Here is a 15,674-nt window from a genome sequence, read left to right as displayed (position 1 = left end):
GGCCAGTGTCTGGGAAGCAGACAGCTGGAGAGATGGATATGGGAGGCGGGCAGGGGGAGAAATATCCCCCCCCTCACACCTCCTATCTTCAAGCTGGAGTCTCTCCCCCTTAGCATCTTGGTTTCCCCCTCAGAGACTGCGCTGTGAACTGGCTGCATTTGGTTTGATCCTCAACTCTGCTGTCTGCCCAGACGGGGCTGAGCACCAATCCTTCCACCCGTGGGCTGAGGGCAATGAGGACTAGGGAGTCTGTGGCCAGAGGGAGAAGAGACGTAAGCCCTCAGCTCTCCCCCGTCATGAACAGCACGCTGTTTCTTGGCGCACAGGAGGGATGGTAGCCCTCTTTTGCCAGGCCTCCCTAGGATCTTCAGCGCTCTCTGCCATGCCTCTAACTTCCCTCTCCCACTCTTCAGGCACCCCAACATGTCATCCTACTCCCCCCCCCCCGTCATGTGTTCTCTGTTTATTTTTTGCAATTCATTGAGCCCAATTAATGCTGCCTGTTGTAATGTTTCCTGATCTTGTTGACTTGCTCTTGTAGCTCGCTAGCCTTCCAACCGGTCTCTGACCGATGCAAATTGATGTGGATTTAATGGACATCATGGAGCTTTTGTGTTCATGACTGTAGACCAGTGGCTCTCAACTTACTTAATACTGCGGCCCTTTAATATAATTCCTAGTGTTGTAGTGACCCCAGCCATAAAATTCTTTCATTGCTACTTCATAACTGTACTTTTGCTACTGTTATGAATCATAATGCAAGGATATGTAGGATATCTGATATGTGACCCCTGTAAAGGGGTCATTCAACGCCCCCCACCCCCTCCTCAAAAGGGTTGTGACTTACAGTTCAAGAACCACTGTTATAGATAAAGAGACCAAAGTCCTCCCGGCTTCACCTCCCACACCTGGGCCCCTCTCTGCTCACCCAGGCTTGCACACCGGACACTAGGGAACCAGGCCAAGCTGGTGGGAGGGAACACTTCTGGACCGTGGGCAGTAAGTAGTCCTGGAAATGAGAAGCCGAGGTCTGTGGCTCTTCTCAACAGGACCTTAGACAAGCCACTTGATCCTGATCAGCTGGAAGATTCTGTCCAAAGTCATCAAAGCGCAGAGATAAGGATCACACCAGGAAGGTCCCGGGTCTGCTCATTAACCCTGTGCCCAGACCGGCTGGGAACTGAACTCGGAGCCCAGCAGTTTGACTTCTCCAAGCCTGATCCACGTGACGAAAGAGAGAAGAAGAAGTGAGGACAGTTTTGATAGCTTAAGCTTGGGGTACAGGGTGCTTAGCTAATGCACTTTGAGGAAATACCTGGGGCAGTCACGTGTGTGCATGTGTGCGTGCGCGCGCGTGCGCGCGTGTGTGTGTGTGTGTAACTCCATGTATTTTCTCATTCTGTCATGATAGAATGGATGTCACATAATATGAAAAACAAAACTACTTTATTTTATAGGAAGAGGATGGCACAGAGAACCACCCTTCCAGCATTTTGAACAACCTAGCTTCTTTAGGGTTCAGAAAACCTGGTCCAGTTTCCACACAGCATTTTCAAGACAGAGGAAAAGACAAGGAGAAGGGAAGTCCGGCTGGAATGGCCCTTAGCATCGAAAATACTGGTTCGTTTCTATCCTTGCACTTAGCTGGTGTCTCCCCACTCAAATACATAGATCGGTGGTTGATTACTGCCTGGGCGGTGGGGGAACATAAGGAAATGTCAACTGGTTAGAAAAGTTCCCAATCTCCTGGCCTTGAGGCAAATGCTGATTCTCAGGCCCTCTTCAGTCTCAGGGTTCATGAGCCTGGATCCTGCTTCCTGCCGGAGGACCGAGCTGCTACGTTAGCCATGTGTAGTCAGGGGCTGTTCCCTGAGTGGGCCTTATTGCTACTTTGCACAGCTTTGTCCTGGAATACCAGCAACATCTCAGGAACTCTTTAGGCTCCGAGTTTGACCCAAATGGCCTTGCTCTTCTCCCCCTAACCTAGCCTCCTTCTCTAGGCCCAGGGTCTGATATGCCAGTTGGGAAGAACCAGCTGAGGTGAACCCTTCTCTCATTGACTCCCTTCTCTGTAGCTGCAGCCTATATGCTCCCTCCACGCACCACGCCCCCCTTTCCTCCTCTTCCTTCTCCTCTTCTTCTTTTCTCCCCCTCACTCATTAGCTAGGCCTCTCGGGTCTATCTCAATAGATTTCCCCACATTTCCACTGGAAACTAGCTTTTCTCTTTCAGCCTTCCCTGGTATAGGCGTCTCCTGTCCACCAAACCACAATCACCACGGCCAGAGAAGAGGCCACTGATGTCCTTGCTGGCCACTTGGCACTGATATTTCTAAGCCATGCCTCTATTAGCCTCACAAGAAGCATCTTCCTCTCCGACCCTCCCTGACCACACACCCTCACATGGCCGCCATCCCCTTCCTCATTCTCAGCTTGGAAGACACGCTCCTTTATGCCGAGCACTTTGCCGGCTTGTATATGTTCCCTTCACTCCAGACCATTTGTCGATGCGTGCTACTTCCTTGTACCAGTCAGAGTTAGCTCGGCTGCACATGAAACACTCATATAAAGGGCTCGAGTAACACAGGAGTCTCCCATGTAGAACAGTTTAGGAGCTGGGAGGGTCAGGGTTAGAACGGTGACCTCACGGTTCACCATTCACGGGGTTCCCCACCTCGCACAACACAGTCATCATCTCTAACAGGTGACGGAGTCTTTAAACACTAGGCCTGTGGGAGACAGTTGACATTCAAGTCACAACAACACCTGCTTGCATCTGTTCTTCCATCACACGGATACCTCCCACCAGTCCTTTTAGCCTCCCTCTCCTACGACCTGTAAGATGTTATACCGGTTTTGGTCCCTTAAGAAGCACACAGTAGGTAGTCCTGGCCATAAAGAAGATGCCTATGAAGATGACAGCCAGGGACAGCCAGGGAGGACATGAGCCACGGTGCAGTTCTGATCTGTAGAAGGCTTGTGAGAAAGAAGTATTAAGAGGAAGAGCCCCGCTCATATTTAGTTCTGGGAAAAAAAAAAACTCCACTTAGTCATCACAGATTTCCAAGCCTTGGTTGCTCATTAGCTGGAAGCTGTGTTGGTTTAAAAAAAAAAAATAGTGGCCCAGATCCAAGGGCCTTTCTCTGCTTAATTTCAGGCCTTTACATCCAACAACATGTTTTTCCATCTCCTGGGTAATCCATACACCTCTCCTAAAGACTTAGCCAGGCTCGCTTGCCCGGCTCTCTGTACAACCTTGACTATTTCCTGTCTCTCCCGGATCCTTGCTTCGGTAGAGTGCACTTGCTTCTGCTTCTCTCCTGACCCAGGAAGAGGAAGTGAGACACCACAACAGGGTCAATGGGAACAGCCAGGTGCTCTGTACGTGCTTCATACATCACAAATACTCAATAAAATGTATCAAATGGACTTGTATTTTGTTCGCACTAGACTGTGAGTCCTCTGAGGGGATAGGGTTTGTGTCCTAGTCAGCTACGCTTTCTACCTATTAGCTCACAGGCATAACTATTAAGATGCCAAGCTAGGAGAACTGGTCTACTCATTTCTTGCTGTCCTAGAAACGGTTAATTTCTTCACGTAAAGCTCAGTAGAAAGCCTGTCATACACCAGATAATAAATAAGAGATTGTTTAACTGAGGTGAGTGGAGAGCAGATGTTTTCCCTCTCAGCTCTCAGAGGCACGTTAGCAGCAGCAGAGACAGGGAAGGAGCAGGTAAGAGGTTTCTACGTCACTCTTACTCCTTCGCCTCTGCATGCCCGCCCACCCTCAGGTGCTCCACAGACCAGAACAGACCATCTTATCCATCAGTGAATGCATTATGCTGCCCTCAGAACTCACTGTGACCAACAGAATGCCGCAGAGGGGCACACTGTCCGATCATAGTATCTCTCTTTGGTTGGTGATTTTTCTGGGCTCTGGTGCCAACCAGACGCTGGAGGAATTGGTACAGATCCAAAGCAGGGACAAGGACATGAACTTTTGTGAAGGCAAAACCTCAAGGTACTTTCTAGAAAACAACCCAGATCCGCGGTGAGCAGAAAGCAGAAACTGCAGCCAAGAATCCCAACCCCTAACTTAGATTAAGGAACACACAAATAAAACTCTAGCATCCTACAAGGGTGAACTGAAAGTTTCTTCCAGTCAAAATATCAGGATAGGGCCTCTGGTAAGATCAGGCTATCCGAGAGTCATGTCGAGATTTGACAGTGGGGCAGTAGACAGTGTGAATTACAGGGTCTGCTGTGAGGTCTGGACTGTCTACATAGATTGTGAGAGCTTTGCCCATGGTTATCCTGCCAGGCCTGGCACCTGGGTGCTCCTAAGCAGAAATGTTGGTGGCCAAGCTCTAAGAACCTAATGCCAATGTCACGTGGACTCGGATTTCCCTTGCTCTGACTCCTACTCTGTATGCACCCTCCAGGGATAACTCGATTCCTTCTTCAGTCTATGAGTATTACAACCTGTGTGTTTATTCCACTTCTCACTATAATTAATACCGCAGCCTTTGGTTTGCGGTCCAGCTGCTCTTAAACAAGGCTGCAATGAGTCTTTCCTCAAGGCAGACTGGTGTAGTTGAATATTTTAGCTGAGGGCAAGTCCCGAGACACTGATGTTCCGTGCTAACCAGTGAAGCCTGTTAGCAGATAGGCACAGGGTCAGCCTGCAGGTCTGTCTCCTGCAGAGCTTTGTAAGATTCCACAGTGAGATGAGCTATATGGACAGCCGTGTGAGCATCTACTAACAAAAGCACAGCAAGAAAGTTATTGGTGTGTGTGTGTGTGTGTGTGTGTGTGTGTGTGTGTGTGTGTGATGTGTTTGGTGTTTGTATGTGTATAGTGTGTGTGGTGTGTGTGATTTGTGTGTGCACTGATGTATGTGTGTGTGGTAGTTGTGTGTGTGTGATGTTTGTATGTGTGTAGTGTGTGTGGTATGTGCGTATGTTGTGTGTGATATGTATATGATATTTGTGTGTGTCTGTGTGATGTGTGTGTGTGGTATTTGTGTGTGTGGGGTGTTTGTATGTGTGTAATGTGTATGTGTTTGATGTGTGTGTGTGTGGTGTTTGTATGTGTGTAGTATTTGTGTGTATGTGAAGTCCTGAGAAACATAGCTTCCTAGCAACACTAGGTACCTTTTGTTAAGGTTGCATGATTTTATCCTGAAAGTAATAAAACACGGTTATTGCGCAAAGCAAGTGTTGGGCTGGTAGGTGGGTGGGGTGGGACTGAAGTTGGGAGCTCTGACTCTGCGTTCACAGTTCACGATGTGGTACCAGCTGCTTTTTCACCATATTGGAAACATGAATTTTTCAAGTTCCTCATTTCACTTGAAATATGATGTCGTTAAACCCCGACGAGAACATTATGGATCTCCCCCGAAAAAAGTGGAAGCAAAGACATCTGTGTAAACCCTCACTCTTGATGATGGACTTTAGGGAAGAGAACCCCAGGGCCAGGGACACTTGAAGACTCTCGCTAAGGTGGGAGGCCCTCCTCCTCAGCCTCACACTGTCCCTGTGGGAAAATGGAGACCGTAACTAACAGCTAAATCACAGTTTTCATCTTTGCAGAACTAAAAATCTGGGTACTTTTCGTGAGTCACACTTTTATTAGGACATTAGTTGAAAATCATTTGCAAATGTCTTTGGGGGTGTCCAACCGTACCAATATCTGTGGATTTCACGAGGAGGTACATTAATTAACACCCAGACTGCAAACAAGATGACAAGCTAACTTTTCTAGTACCTTCTTTTCGTGTGTGTGTGTGTGTGTGTGTGTACATATATATGTATATATTGATTATTCATATTAATCAGAACAAAGGCAGCTAGAAGGCACAGAGAAAAGCCTCACCATGCAGCCATGCTGCAGTAAGGACTAGGCGCTGAACCACAGAAGAACCATGTGGCACAGGTTTCCTTGACAACTGTTCCCATAGAAGCAGTGTTCAAAGATAGACACCGACGAAGCCACTAGGAAGATTAATTGGTGATCATGCCCCAGTATCTAGAACGGCATCATCTGACAACGTTGTGGCACCTACTTCTAAATTAGGGTGACTGGGTGGTTTACACCTTGCTATTTAGTGGAGTTCCTGCACTTTGTCTTTCCAAAATAAGAAGTCCTCTTTGAAAATGAATAACCACCACAATTAAGTTGCTGGGGGAGGGGGCGGTGTCGTTGTTTTTCATTTAAAATTAATAGTCCCACCAAAAGAGCTGTAGATAACCCCACACAGGTGAGTGCAGAATGGGGGGGTCAGTTCTCAGAGATTTAATCAGAGTTTTGTTAAACATCTCCTTTGTGGGGGTGTGAAGTGTACCTCAGTGATCTTGATGTACCGCCAGGTACCAGGAAAGTAATTCTTAACCCAAACCATTCACATAAAATGCAAGCACATACGGAGACCGAGAAAACCACAGTACCACTGAGTCCCCTCCCTCCTACTGGCTGGGGAACACAGACCTCTCAGGCAGCAATTCGCAGTGTGAAGCGATCCATGTGCAAATAGTGGGAAACTTAAGAAAAGGAGAAAAGGTGGGGAGAAGTGGAGTCCTAAGTGCTGAGGACACTAAGGATAAAGCTGCACAAAGGAACCCAACAGGTCGGAATGAAAGAACCCTTTGAAGTGTTAAAATAGTATTGCTAAGCCAATTCTGGTCACCCACACACGAAAAATCACAAATGCAATTATCTCAACCCTGAGAAGTAAATACAGAAAAAAAAAAAGACTCCCGAGGGAAGTATACCAAAATAGAGATTTAAATTAATAGCAGCACCCTAAGAAATTGCCTTTCTCTTTTCTTGTTTTCTTACTGGTATTTGTGATGCTTTTCCTCAAATGTGCAATTATCTCAGCAGAATGAAGGAAGACATGGAATCGCAGCATACACACACTGCCGTGAGAGTAGGCAGGCACAAATAGAGGGTCAAAGGGCAGTTTCTAGGCCCAAGCTCTGCCCGTCACCTGTGCGGCTGCTGGGACCCCTGGGCGACCTGGAATGCCACAGCCGCCACAAGCGTCAGTAAGGCTGAGCTTACAGCCAACACTTATGAGCTATTTCATCTTAAGCGAAACAAGCATCTGACCCTCCATTGCAAGAAAACAGCAACAGCAAATCTGCCCAAAGTTGGGCTCTTTGCATGCTGGGAGAAATGGAATGGCCAGAGCGGTGGCCACACCCACTTGGCCTCAGCTTTCTTCTAAGGTGATGTTTGAAGCCAGAGATGTGCCTTCTCTACATGCAATAGCCAAGGTCAGCCTGCTGTCTAGCCATTGTGGGGGTCGTCATCTCAACCAGCATACGGAGATTAGAGACAGACAGACTGGCCCTCCTCTTCTGAGAGGGGCATCTCAACTCCAAGCCACCTCTTGTAGTTCGCTCAATCACGTCCCGAATTTACGGGATTCCTCGCTAAGACAAATAATCACAACCGGCGTTTGTCTTTCACTAAGTAGTTTGGTTCCAGCCGCGGCATCATGACCAGTCCTCATTTTGCGGTGTTACAAGTAGGGAGTTCTTGTTTGTTGCTGCCACTATTTGGAACATTTTTTAAGCCTAAAATGTGTGTAAGGGAGCAAGCCTGCTCCCCTCGATCTACCAGCAGCCAGCAAGCCAGCCAATCAACATTCCCAAATGGTTCCCTTTGTGATTTATGCCACAGACATAGCCTAAGAACAGCACGGGGAAGCCCCCCCACCCCTACCCCAGCAGAAACCTGTTAAGAGAGGTGGGGCAGACTGAGCTCTGGTGTCAGGGGGCACTACTGAGGGGAAGACAAGAGTAAAAGAATAAAATCATATTGCCAGGCATGATGGCACATGCCTTTAATCCCAGCAGAGGCAGGCAGATCGCTGTGAGTTCGAGGCCAGCCTGGTCTACAAAGTGAGTCTAGGACAGCCAAGGCAACACAGAGAAACTCTGTCTGGAAAAAACAAAAAAAAACTGAATTCTGAATTCTCTTGGCAGGGCAGTGGGAAAGAATAGAATGTTCCAGAAACACATAAAAAAAAGTGCATGAGTGGGAAGATGAGAAGGGTCTTGGAGTCTTCGTAAAGACCCCAACACTCACGCAGCGCACACATGTGTTTGTGTGTGTTGAGATGGGGGTCTCAGTCTGTAACCCAGATTGGCTAGGTACTCATAGGCCTCTTATAGCTTCTGAGTGCTGGGATTGATAGGCAGACATCAATCTCCATGCCTGACACAGATATTTTGACTTGATTCTTATGGCAGAGGAAGGTGATGGAGGGGTCAACCCTACACTCTGTCAGCCAGTCTCGTAATCTTTAAGTATTCTGACTGTAAATTTGCCTGTTCGTTGCTCTGTTATATGTGAACAATTCTGTACCCTTTCTCCAGAATTATACACGGGGGTTTACAGGACATAAAATAGAGAGTAGGTTCTAAATGACACTTTAAAAACCTAATTAAAAAGTGACATTTCACATGTATATGCTCTTTTTGTGGCAGAATGTGTGTGTGTGTGTGTGTGTGTGTGTGTGTGTATGTGTGTGTATGTGTGTGTGTGTGTGTGTGTGTGTATGTGTGTGTCGGATATAAACATGTTTTTATTTTGATCCTAGTGTGGGATGTAAAACAGACGTATGTGAGCGTTTTAATATTTGTCGCTGGAAACAGACTTGTAAGAGGGAACGTGATGTTTGTCCCCCAGAAAGGGAACTGCCTTTTGTGGGGTTGTGGTCCTTGCCAATTGATAAACATCCTGGTATGGACTCTGGGAGGAGATAAATAGAGCGGAAAAAGTAGAGCCTTGGCTTTTGCATTGCTTTGCATCGTTTGGCTGTTCGTTGCTCTGCTTCAAGACACTCCTAGAGAGAAACGCTCCAGAGAACACTTAGAGGTTCTGGCTATGTAGAATGTGTTTTTTAAGACAGCCTCTCGCTCCATAGCCCAGGCTATTGTAGAACTCACTATGCAGTCCAGGCTGGCTTTGAACTCTTGGTGATGTTCTTATCTCAGTCTTCCTGAGTGCTGCTGAGGTTACAGGTAGGTGTGCTCCACCACATCTGGCTTTCTCCCTCTTCTCCTTTTGCCCCACCCCCTCACGTCATCAATGTCAGACCTCAGTGCACACAGGGCAAGCACTCCACATAGCCGCACAGGGTCCTTAGTGAGCGGAATCTGTTTCACAGCCCTGGCACCGGCACTCACTTTCCTCGGCAAGCTTGAGCAGGTAGGTTGCTTAATTTCCCTGCCTTCGTTTCCTCGTGTGAAATGGAGCTAACAGTAGCATCTCGTGGGCTTTTCCTGCCAGCTCGTGACTTAGAGTAGTGCCCGGCACATGGTAAGTTATCATTCTCACTGAGGTAAGGCCAGTTGTTCATAAGAAGATGAGATGGGCAGGGCTTACCTTCTGACAGATAAACAGGTGAAAGCATAAAGCACTAAATACACAGACCGTAGGTGAGTTTAGAAAGACTGTTAGTGACTGATAGAAACAGCAGAATAAGGAAGCCGTCCAGTGGGATTCACGGCTCCCTGGTTTGTAGATTTGGGGACTAATGTGCCCAGAAGCATCAATTAGATGAGCACTTAGTTCAGATCAGATTCTTAACTGTTCATATGGCAGAAGATTTGAAGACGAAAGGCAGAGATCAAAGGCGCTCATTCCTCCACTATTAAAAACATTCACTACTGACATTTTTGCCACAAGGTCTTGTCGTGTCACTTTTCTGTATACATTCCCCAGCATGCACACGCATACGTGTGAACATGTGCTTACTTTTTCAAAATCAAGAACAGTCGAGAAAATCATATATACTAGCTCCCTTAGCTGCCACACAAAGTCCCTCAAACTGGGTCACTTAAAACAAAGGAAATGTATTCTCTCCCAGCATTGGAGCTGGAAGCCTGGAAACAAGATTCGAGCAAGGCCTCTGTCTGGTGTGTGTGGTGGTGGTGGTGGTGGTGGTGGGTTCTGGTCTCTTTTACCCTCTGGGATTCCTTAGCGTCCCTTGGCTTGCAGCAGTGTCGCTCCCAAACCTGCTTCTGTTTCCACGTGACCTTGTCCCCTGTGTGTCTCTATTAGTCATCCTACTTAAAGTCTTCCCTCCCTGTCCAGTATGATCTCTTTTTAGCTGAGCTCATCTGCAAACGTCCCACATTCTAAAGTGCCAGGTTAGCCCGAATTTCTGGGGACGCCACTCAGCCAACAGTGTAGCATGTAAGGAAGCTATTTGGCTTCAACCATATGATATGCTATCCATCCCTCCATCCCACTGTAGCCCAGAGCGTATGTTGGAACCCCATTTTCTTTCTTTCTTTTTTTTTTTTTTAAGATTTATTTATTTATTATGTATACAGTGTTCTGCCTGCATGTACACCTTCAGGCCAGAAGAGGGCATCACATCACATTACATTATGGATGGCTGTGAGCCACCATGTGGTTACTGGGGATTGAACTCAGGACCTTTGGAAGAGCAGGCGGCGCTCTAACCCACTGAGCCATCTCTCCAGCCCTGGAACCCCGTTTTCATTTGGCCTCTGGTCCAGGCAGGCTAGCCCAGCTTCCCTCCATACCGCACTCTCTGAATGTCTGTCTGTTGACCAGGGTAGATGTGGAGCTCTCCATGCTTCTGTGGTTATCCAATACCCATGAGAGAGAAGACTGGTTTTCTTAGAGCCACTGAACCGGTAGCTTGAATTTCACCAATACATGGTATTACTTTTAGCCTTAGAGTCAGCTGCCATGGTAACCACAGTCGCTATAAGGTCACCCTCTCCAAACTGCTGCCTTTGAGTAGAGTCATGTCTACCTGTTTGTGGGCCCACACTGCCTTTTCAGGTTGTTTTTTTATTTGTTTGTTTGTTTGTTTGTTTTTTGGTTTTTGGTTTTTTTTAGATATCTGGCCACTAGGCCATCTCTGCTTACTTTCAATGTACTTTTCTACCAAAGACCTCTGTCTGGCTCTGTTGGTGGAATTATTTAGGGTCCTCTCATTTTACCCCAGAAAAACTGTCAAACATTAAACTTCAGGGAAAGTTGCTGTCACCTCAGCCACTTTCCAGTCAGGTCTTGGGCTCCTCATGCAGTGAGTCACCTCCATAGAAACAACTGCTGGCAGGAGGCAGTCTGGAGAAATTGTTGGCTACACAGAACATGCACTAACTTCTCTTGGGCAACAAATGTCTGTCCTCTGGTGCTTCCGAGCAGGTGAGTAACTGTGGCGTCACTTTCTCCACAGGAAGAACAGTATGTCTGAGGGGTTCTGCAGAACCAGAGATTCCTCCTGAAGTGTCATCTCCTCTTCTTTAGAAATGGCGTGGCATTATCTTTTCACATGAACACACAATGTATTAATGCTCCTCACATTTGGTACCTTTAGGTGATTTCCTGCTATGATTTAATTGGATTGAAAACCTTACTCATTAAATAAAAATACATTAAACACCAACGAGGTGTTTATTCTTTAAAGCCCAGTAGATTTGATAGTCTTTTCTGCAAATAGCCCACACCTAGTACCAGGGGAAAAGAAGCAAACAGTGGGTAAAAAATGGTGCCATGCAAATGTAAGTCCTCAGAACCCTTGTAAAACCAGGCACGCTGTACATGTGTCTGATCCCAGCGCTCCTACAGGGACAGGGAGAATCTTCAGAGGTTCACAGGCTAACTCACCTGATGCATGCAGCACTGAACTACAAAGAAATCCTCTGAAAAGATAGGTACCTGAGGTTGTCCTCTGACCTCTACTTTCTGACTGTTGTATACATTTAAACATGCATGCATCATACACACACACACACCCCACACACATGTCATACATACACACACATACATGTACACAATCACATACCACATGTCATACATACATACTAAATACACCATTCATGTACACACATCACACATGCACACTGCACACATCATACATACACATACACATCATACATGCACACACACACCCCACACATGCACATAGCACACACCATACATGTCATACACACACACATACATGTACACAATCACATACCACATGTCGTACATACATACTAAATACACTGTCCATGTACACACATCACACATGCACACCGCAGGCATCATACATACACATATGCATCATACATGTACACACACACACACACACCACACACATACATACGTACATGTACACACACACTGAAGTGAAGCTGGATGATAAAAATACAGGAATCTCCAGTGGGTGAGGGAGGGACATAGGCTGCCCCTTGATGTCCCATCTGCCAGGCTGGGAAGGGGTCTTTAATAAAGCAAGCTGCACTCACACATGGATTTGCATTTGTTGCCCTCTCTCCTTCTGTTGCTTTCCTGACAGAAATCGGCCCACTATGTGAAGATGCCACCGAAAGCAATGTGCCTTTTATACAGGTAACTGATGAACACGCTGGGCTTAGAAAGCCAACCGTGCCCACCAATACAACTAATATGAGATCTGCTCTAGGACACGAGTGAGTCCAATCGAAAGAAGGATGGCAGGGATTGAAAAGCAGCCGGCAGACGACGCCCTGGTGAGACATGGCCCAGTGTATCTTTTTTTTTTTTTTCTTGAGAGATTTCAGAATTTTATGCTTCTCCATGGCTCTGTCAACAGCCAAGCTGGCACAGGATGAGAGCTAGCAGAATTACCCAGACTCTGAGAGGACATTTCCCCAACCTCCTATTTCAATTTCTTCACTGAAGAGAACCTGCCTGCCTGAGAAATACTGTCCTGAATTCCAAATGCTTAAGTGATTTTGGCACACCAAGAAGCAAGTTTTTCACAATTTTGTACTTCAGTTTTATCCAAATGCAACATTTTAAATAGCCATATGCCTGAATGTCTGAATGTTCTCAAGCTGGATTCCTGCACTTTTTAAAAAGTATTTGTGAGTTGTGTGTGTGTGGTGTGGTGTGGTGTGGTGTGGTGTGTGTGTGTGTGTATGTGTTATGGTGTGGTGTGGTGTGTGTATGTGTGTGTGGTATGTGGTGTGAGTGGTGTGTGTGGGTGTATGTATGTGAGTGTTTGTGTTGTGTGGGGGTGTGGGGATGTGTGGTGTGAGGGGTGTGTGTGTGTGTGTGTGTGTGTGTGTGTGTGTGTGTGTGTGTGTTATGTGTGTGTGATATGCAGGTCATCACCGGTGTTGTATTTAGTGAGCAACAGTTAATGCACAGACTCCTCGGTGGTATAAGTGCTGGGAATAAGTGAATGTTAAATGCTCAGCCCTAAATGGGATGCCTATCACCCCCTCAAAGGATCATGAACCATCACAGAATACCTTTTTGTGACTCAAAAGTTGGGAAACTATAAAATGGATCGAGACCCCTGGCCCTCTTCTGTTTATTTCATTCTCATACATACATATATAAATGCTTTATTACCTATATAGTTTATTTAAACAGAGTATGAATATATACATATACCTATGTGTGCATACATAAATTTCCTCCTTCCCCCATTCTTACACAAAAGATAGTGTATAGTAAGAATTTTGGTTTCTTTAAAAACAGTTATGTTCTGTGAGTGTTTTTGTTTTATTTTTGATTGTGAGCCTAGCCTTTAGTGGCTGAGCCATCTCTCCAGCCTGAATGTTTTTGTTTTAATCCCAGGTGTAGAATATGAAGCTCCTTCAGAGTATCCACAGCTGCTGTGCTTGTCTCCTGCCATAGGAGGGGAGTAATTTTTGCTGCCTGCAGATAGTTTACATTTGGAATTCTGGGGACTCTGGCGAGGGTATAAACAGGAGAGCCACGAGAGGGCCGGTGGTGGCTGCCCCTCCCCCTGCTGCTTCTAGTTCCTCTTATTGCATTTGATGGATCATTGGATATTCTGATGATGAAGACTGGACTTGCCCCTAGGAACCTGACACCCCTGATCAGCAGGAAGCAGTCTAAAGAGGTCTATGCCCCCCTTTCCCTCTAACGTTCCTTCCCTCCTACTAGTGTTGGATGGTTGGGAAGGATTAGGGTGGCACAAGGTATGGAAGGCTGGTAGGTATAAGAACCCAATAAAATAGCTAAAAATGTACAGGTACATACGTGCCTTTCTATGTTCTAACTCTAATTAAAGGTATTCCTAAACTTACTATGTAGCCCAAGCTGGCCTCAAACTTATGGCCATCCTCCTGTCTCAGCCTCCCAAGTGCTGGGGTCACAGGCACGAACTGTCACACCTAGCTACTCAAGTGAGCATTTGTCAGCTCCTCGTGTAGCTGGTGCCTCCCTAGTGTGCTGAGGGGTGAGGAGTATATGGTCATCACGGAGCCTGGGAGAGGTGGGGCGGGGATGATGATGATGCAGGAGGGAACTCTGGAATGCTAAGACTGAGAGCGCTAATGCTCTCAATAAGAAAGGAAAGAAGTAGACACCAGAGACATGTGAAAGGAGGTGGGTGGGCCCCCAAAGGAACATCGTCTTCTTCCTAGCTCTACCCAAGAGCAGCTCCGGGTATTCAGACGCCTTTACTACAAACTGAACTCTGAATCACCCTGCTGCTGTGTTCCGGCTTTACTACTCTAGCCATAGATTAGAATCTCGAGAGGGAACAAGGTCCAGGCAGGAAGTAAGTGCTTGTAGGTAGCTGGTTAGGGTTATTGTCAGCGCCGTGGTTTAAAACAGAACATTTTGTCTCACAATCGAGTTTTCAAAACTCTCAAACATATCATTACACCCACACCAAGAACACAAAGCGGCAGCTTATCTAGGAGCTGCGAGCTTGAAGGAGGGGTGACGTGCAGGGAACAGAAGCCATGTGTGTGCACACGCTCAGAGTCTAAGTGAACCTTTTCCAAAACTCAAGAGAGAAAAAAAAAATCTCAGCCGTGTGCATGTCTCAGGCCTCCGTTCTTCCCTTTGTAAAGACACCAAGTGTTTGTAAGGGTGTTGCAGGAGACACTGCCCCACCCTGTGTATGTCACGGTGGCCTCACACAGCATCGGTCTTTGAAGAGATTCGTCTGGGATTAAGAAACCCCATCATGCAACACCACATGTGTTGAACCCACTGAAACTTGACACATATGAGCAGTAGTGTCCTGCCTCCTGAACCCTGTCCTCAGGATTCTCCTGGCATGTGTGGGTAGTTGGTGGGTCCCTGGCTGCCTTCGCATCTTCCCTCCTTAGTGACTTGAGTGTTTCTTGCACTCAGAGTCATATCAAGTACCACACTTTGATCTCTTCTTCCTATACCTAATAAATAGCATTTCTACAACACCCAGCTGACATTCTCCTTTGTTTGTTAATGATTTTTTTTTTATCATCTTATTTTGAAGCAAGGTCTTGCCATGTAGCCTAGCCTGGCCTTAGACTCACAGCAATCCTCCTGCCTCTGCCTTCTGAATACTGAGATTGGTGTATGATTCATCATTCATGGCTTGTTGATAAAATTTAAGCTTTAGAATCATTTTACATTTATACAAAAACTGTAAAAACAGGAAAGAGGGTTCATGCCTCACTGCTTCCCCACTGTTCATATATGATGTTAAGATGGCAGAGATAGTCAGAAAAAAATGGAATCTATCATTATGTATTGAAATCCATAGCTTGCTTGGATCTCTTTAGAATGTTGTGAGTACCTTTGTAATATTACAGAATCCTGTCTAAGGCACCACATATATTGTTTTTTTTTTTTAGGTTCTTCTTGATTAACTTTTTATATTAGAATTATCAAGGCATCTCTAAG

At 46.2% G+C, this 15,674-nt stretch overlaps 1 long non-coding RNA gene across 1 annotated transcript; it reads left to right on the top strand.

Moving 5' to 3' along the window:
* The first annotated feature begins 11,335 nt into the window (after positions 1-11,335).
* LOC311585419 lies at positions 11,336-12,529 on the top strand. The gene is made up of 3 exons (XR_014775221.1): positions 11,336-11,370; positions 12,334-12,386; positions 12,460-12,529. It is a non-coding gene; the product is annotated as an uncharacterized lncRNA (long non-coding RNA).
* Positions 12,530-15,674: the final 3,145 nt, after the last annotated feature.

This window comes from Acomys minous, assembly GCF_964271855.1.
Source record: "Acomys minous genome assembly, chromosome: 15".
NCBI classification, from domain to species: domain Eukaryota; kingdom Metazoa; phylum Chordata; class Mammalia; order Rodentia; family Muridae; genus Acomys; species Acomys minous.
The sequence above is the reverse complement of the archived record's forward strand: the minus strand, read 5'-3'. Positions and strand labels throughout refer to the sequence as shown.